We start from the raw sequence: 5,846 nt of genomic DNA on the forward strand, positions 1-5,846 counted from the left end.
TTTAGTGTCTGGCAGACTAGATTGATATCCTTGTGGCTCGATACTATCACAGTGACGTCGTCCACGTATGCAGATCCGCTCCTCCCGCTTCCAAGTTCTCGCGGGATGCCCCTCAGCGTCGCCAGCTTCCGCAGTAGTGGCTCTGGAGTCAATATGTACAGAAGATCGGCTTTAATGGATATATAATATTGTCCACTTCGATTAATATATATATATATTTAAATAATAGGGGTGAAAAATTGAATATTAATTTGATTAATGTCAATTTAAAACCAATGGCCTATCAAATTGAAAAATCTGAAGATTCAGAAAAATTATATTACATATATATAAGAGGGTTCAGAACAATCTTTTCTTAGTGGTCAACCCTCTTATATATATGTAATATAATTTTTCTGAATCTTCATATATATATATATACATACATACACACACACACACACACATATATATATATGTATGTATGTATGTATTTGTGTGTCTGTGTTTGTACCCCCACCATCGCTCGACAACCGATGTTAGTGTGTTTACGTCCCCGTAACTAGCGGTTCGGCAAAACAGACCGATAAGTCCTGCGGTTGATTTGTTCGACTAATGGCAGTGCTCCAGGATGGCCGCAGTCAAATGACTGAAACAAATGAATAAAAGAATATATATGTGTGTGTGTGTGTGTGTGTGTGTGTGTGTGTGTGTGTGTGTGTATATATATATATATATATATATATATATATATATCCTTTTATGTATGTATACAAGAATGTGTTTGCTGTACAGGTGGAAGATAAAGTGCTGAGCAAACATACTCAATACAGTTTATTAGTTGCTCGTTACAGTATCTCGTTACATAAAATTCTTCGGGCTACAAGTGAAACAAAAAGATGAAAAGATTAAACCTATTTAAGATGAATCATATACATATAAATATGTATGATACATGTATGTAGGAGTAATAATAATTTGTTAATTCACGTAATTTATGATTCGTTCATTCTTATATAATTAATACTTTTTTAAAAGATTTTATGTGACACTCCGAAAATCGGAAAGAAATGCCGCCTTGGTTAAATAAGTAAATGAATAAATACAGGAGCGGAGAATTCAGAACATTGACAACTTTTTAATTTTATCTCCCCCCACTACCTCAACTCTTTATACAGGTGTTGACGCTAGATACGTTTTATTCGTTCACTGAAGCTTTAATTAGTGTATCGCCTGTTGCCATATCATTCAGCAGCAGAAGCAGTAGTTAGCAGCAGGAGCTGCAACAGGTAAAGTAACGTCACTAAGTATGTACTAGAGCGTGTATACACTTGGTCGTCTTTGCTTAATTTTCGGATTAGACGCGGAAGGGCTTCGGAAACATCCAGTTAACCCGGCAAATTTAACTGAAGGTAATTTTCATACACACTCACGTATGTATATATGTGTATGTGTGTCTTTTTTTTTCTTTTGCGTAATATTTCTAGTGACAACTTTCAAGTTTTTAGTTGTTTTTCTTCCCCCACCCGCCACTACTACTGTCAAAAATTCATCATGTTGCCTTATATGAACGAAAATATAGTATATTAAAAGAGCTGTTCGTGTTTTCAATCTCAGTATATTTTCATAAATATAGGAGTATATTTATTAGTTTTAACCTGCTGTTTTTCTTCCTTTCTTTCATGTTTTTTGTCTTTCTTTCATTAAGAAAATAACTATCAGTTCTCGGTTCAATTTCTTTTTTGTCACTTTTTACTGGTTGTGATAAAAAGATGAGAAAACTTTGAAAAGTGTCCCTCAAAGTTTTACGTCACCAAAATACATTCTATCTTAGTATATATATATATATACATATATAGGTGTTATTATTTACTCATACATAAAATTGTTATAGAGAATTTATGATTTGTATATAATATTATGCTCGGTGTTTGTGTATAATTATAACTTTGTCAACGTAAAATCTGCTAAAGTTTTAATCACACCCCAGTATGTTATTTACACATTAACATACTTGTATTCGTAACTTATATACAAAAATGAATATTTATTTAAAGAAAAAGTATTTCTCTCTCATACATACTCGACGACAAATATATATATACATACATTGTCGCATTTATATCTATATGTCGTTCACACACACTGTAGTGTTCCAAACAGGTAATAAAGTGGAGCCTGCTTTTATGACCTTGATGAAAAAGTACCCTAGACGGTGATGGGTGACAAAAACGGTTGCAGTATTAAATTACGTCTCTTTGAATTACGAGTTCAAATCCCGCCAGGTTCCACTTTAATTGCCACTTTGCTTTTTCGGAGGTGATGAATTTTTTTTTTTTTAATCCAATCCGCCACCTCTAGCTTTGACTGAGTAAACCTATGATCAAAGACCTTCTTACCACGACCATCCCGTATTATTGTACATCCAATATATCTCATACAATAGTAAGGAGGCGTGCTGGCAGAATCGTCAGCATGCAGAGCAAAATGCTTAGCAGTATTTCGTCCGGCTTCACGTTCTCAGTTCAAATTCCGCTGAATTCGATTTCGTCTTTCATCCTTTTGGGGTCGATAAAAAAAATACCATTTGAACACTGGGGTAGATGTAATAGACTTACCCACTCCCCCGAAATGACTGGCCTTGTGCTAAAATTTGAAATCAATACATCTCACCACGTAGACGCTTTCTCGTTCTTTCGAAAGTATCAGTTACATGTTGTGGCTGCAATATTGAGGTGTTCTTGTTCGACCGTATCTACCCACATAAAAATGTTTGGCTTCGAAAAAGATCCATGTCAAAAGAAAAGACACACATAGACGACATGCAGTGATATGTGTGTGTTTCCCTACATGCTAGAAGTTAAGAATTCCTTGAGCCTGTCAGAAGGGTTGTCTAGGATCATAGCCACACTGAGCATTTGTCCAGGGGGTTCACGGGTTTATGGGTACAACTCTGATCTATGTATGTTGTGGTTTACTGTCAATAAATAAATAATATAGGGCCCAGTGCAATGATTTGCCTAGGGACCTATAATTCTAGTTATGTGGCAAGAGTGGGTGTCACCCAGAACAGCACTTGAGTCCGTCACACTCACGCCACTACGGTATAAAGCCTGTAGCAGACCGAAAAGTATCGCCACCTATAAAGGGCCACCCGGAGTCGAACTGCCCCTCTCACCCTCCTCTCACTAGTCACACCCCTGACTTCAACTAGTGTTTGTTGTTGTTGTTCACAGCAATGTTCATAAATGTTACAACCTATATCTAATGAAGTAAACATACCTGAGGAGCATGTAAAGACAGGCGAAACTAATCTAGTTGTTTTTAATCCATTCTGCCTAATAGCTTATTCGGCAAGTGTCTGTCTCGCTTTCTGAGAGGTTTAAATGAGTGACACGACATGATTGCCCTCTGGACGGCACGCCTATCCTTCGAAGGGTCAATCCCCATCTACCTCTGGTACTCCTTTCTGGTTGTTCAAGGACACAACGCACTACCCTATCCAAGAATCGAACTTAGAGCGTAACGAACGTAAACCCAGTACTTTAACCCCTGGGTCATGCATTTTCATATTACCTATATATTTTGGTAAAGTTTTTGTTGTTTCAGTCACTGGACTGCGACCATATTGGAACATTACTCAGAATTGTTAGTCGAATGAATCGACCTCGGTACTTAATTTTTAAAAGCCTGGTACTGATTCTATCGGTCTTTTTTGCCGAACCACTACGGCGACGTAAACACCCCAACACCAGTTGTCAAGTGATAGTGTGTGTGGGACAAACACCGACACACAGTGTGTGTGTGTACACACACATAAACGACGGGATTATTTCAGTTTTCGTTTACAAAATCCGCTCACAAAGCTGTGGTCGGTCTGAGGCTATAGTTGAAGACTCTTGCCCAATGTGCTACGTTGTAGGACTGAACCTGGAACCATGCGGTTAGGAAGCAAACTTCGTACCACACAGCCACGTTTGCGCCTCTTGAATCTGAATAAGTTGTAAAAAAATCTTCACAGGTACTGTTAATAAATATTCATTTAGCCTCACTGTGCAAATAGACCGTTTGGTTAAACCATAGCATTATAGTTCTGCAGAATGGATTAAAAACAACTAGATTAGTTTCGCCTGTCTTTACATGCTCCTCAGGTATGTTTACTTCATTAGATATAGGTTGTAACATTTATGAACATTGCTGTGAACAATAACAACAAACACTAGTTGAAGTCAGGGGTGTGACTAGTGAGAGGAGGGTGAGAGGGGCAGTTCGACTCCGGGTAGCCCTTTATAGGTGGCGATACTTTTCGGTCTGCTACAGGCTTTATACCGTAGTGGCGTGAGTGTGACGGACTCAAGTGCTGTCCTGGGTGACACCCACTCTTGCCACATTTCTGGTTGGAGTTTTGTATTAATTGAAGTACTGGATATAGCGTGTTGTGAATAAGTTTTAAGTCTATTTACATATGTAGCTTTAATAAACACACATACACGCTGAGTTTTCTTTCTCCTGTTTATTCAGATACACACATACTTACTGTACAAATAGACCCTGTAGCTACACAACAAAGTTCTCTTTACAGACCTGAATGAACAGCAAGCTTAGTTAGTTTCATCTGCCTTTACAAGCTCCTCAGAGACGCTTTTTTACGCATCATATGGTTTTATCATTTTACTTGTTTTAGTCATTGGACTGGAGCAACGACTGGGCATTTTGAAGGGTTTTAGTCGAGCAGATCGACTCCAGTTCTTATCTTTTTAAAAATTTGCTATTCATTCTATCTGTCTTTTTTGCCGCGAATTTACAGGGTGTAAACAAACGAATATCGGTGGCGAAGGTAGAGGTCAGACACAAAGACTCACGCACAAATGTATGGTAGAAGTAAAGAATATGCACACCACACGTTTTCGGTGTAACCCTAAACTCCGAAAATGAGCGGTGTGCGTATTCTTTACCTTCGCCCAAATGTACACCACACACAATGGGCTTCCACACAGTTTCTGTCCACCAAATCTCACTCACAAGGTATTGGTCGGTCCGAGGCTATAGCTGAAAACACTTGTCCATGGTGCTTCGCAGTCGGACAGAACCTGAAACCATTTGTTTCCAAAGCGAGCTGATTTAACCACGCAGCCATGCATGCGTCTATCTACAGAGTTCTGCAGAGAAACCTTGTTGTTCAACCACACGGTCTATTTTGCTCATCGAAATTAAAACGCTTGTTAAATGTTTATGAAAATGTATGCATCTGAATTTATTTACAACTCCTTCCCAAACACGCTGTCTCGGTGATTTAGTCAATTAATATCTACGCATACGCATTTATGCATATGTCTGAGTTTCCCTGATAATTCTCATAATTATACTGGGAATTCTAGAAACAATTCATATTGCGGACATGTTAGGTAACTTTTATATTGAACGTCTACATACATACTAATACCTTGACCCAACAAGAGAAATCCCTATGTGGTCACTAAACCTACTAGAAATAACAACCAAACTTTATTAGATACTTAAGCCCTTTCGCTCCCTCTGGAATATAAGCCGTTGACGACTCCTCCCCTTTGTTTTTGATTCTGAGCTTCCTGTTTTACTGCGTGCCTTACTATATAAGCTCTTGTTTCTGCTTTTGTAACTTTATTATATTTTTGTAGGTAGGGGTGTCCACTTTACGCGGACCTATTCTTACCTCTGGGAAGACGTAGTCCATATCAATTCGGCCATTATCCTTTAACCTGTTCAGCACGAGAGATCCTACCTGGAGCTAGCATTCTGCTGGCATAACTCTCAGGATCATTGAGACAAACACGGACTGGATCTTCTGGTGGAATTCATTAGACAGTGGTTCTTAATATAGAAGAACC

General features: G+C 38.3%; 1 protein-coding gene across 1 annotated transcript in view; it reads left to right on the top strand.

Moving 5' to 3' along the window:
• The first annotated feature begins 1,225 nt into the window (after positions 1-1,225).
• LOC106871143 (uncharacterized) overlaps positions 1,226-5,846 on the top strand; it is a 157,201-nt gene continuing 152,580 nt past the window's right edge. The window contains exon 1 of the mRNA XM_014917453.2: positions 1,226-1,391. The gene's annotated coding sequence lies outside the window, so the exon portion shown is untranslated. The remainder of the gene's footprint in view (positions 1,392-5,846) is intronic.

Source organism: Octopus bimaculoides, chromosome 6, assembly GCF_001194135.2.
Source record: "Octopus bimaculoides isolate UCB-OBI-ISO-001 chromosome 6, ASM119413v2, whole genome shotgun sequence".
Taxonomy (NCBI): Eukaryota; Metazoa; Mollusca; class Cephalopoda; order Octopoda; family Octopodidae; genus Octopus; species Octopus bimaculoides.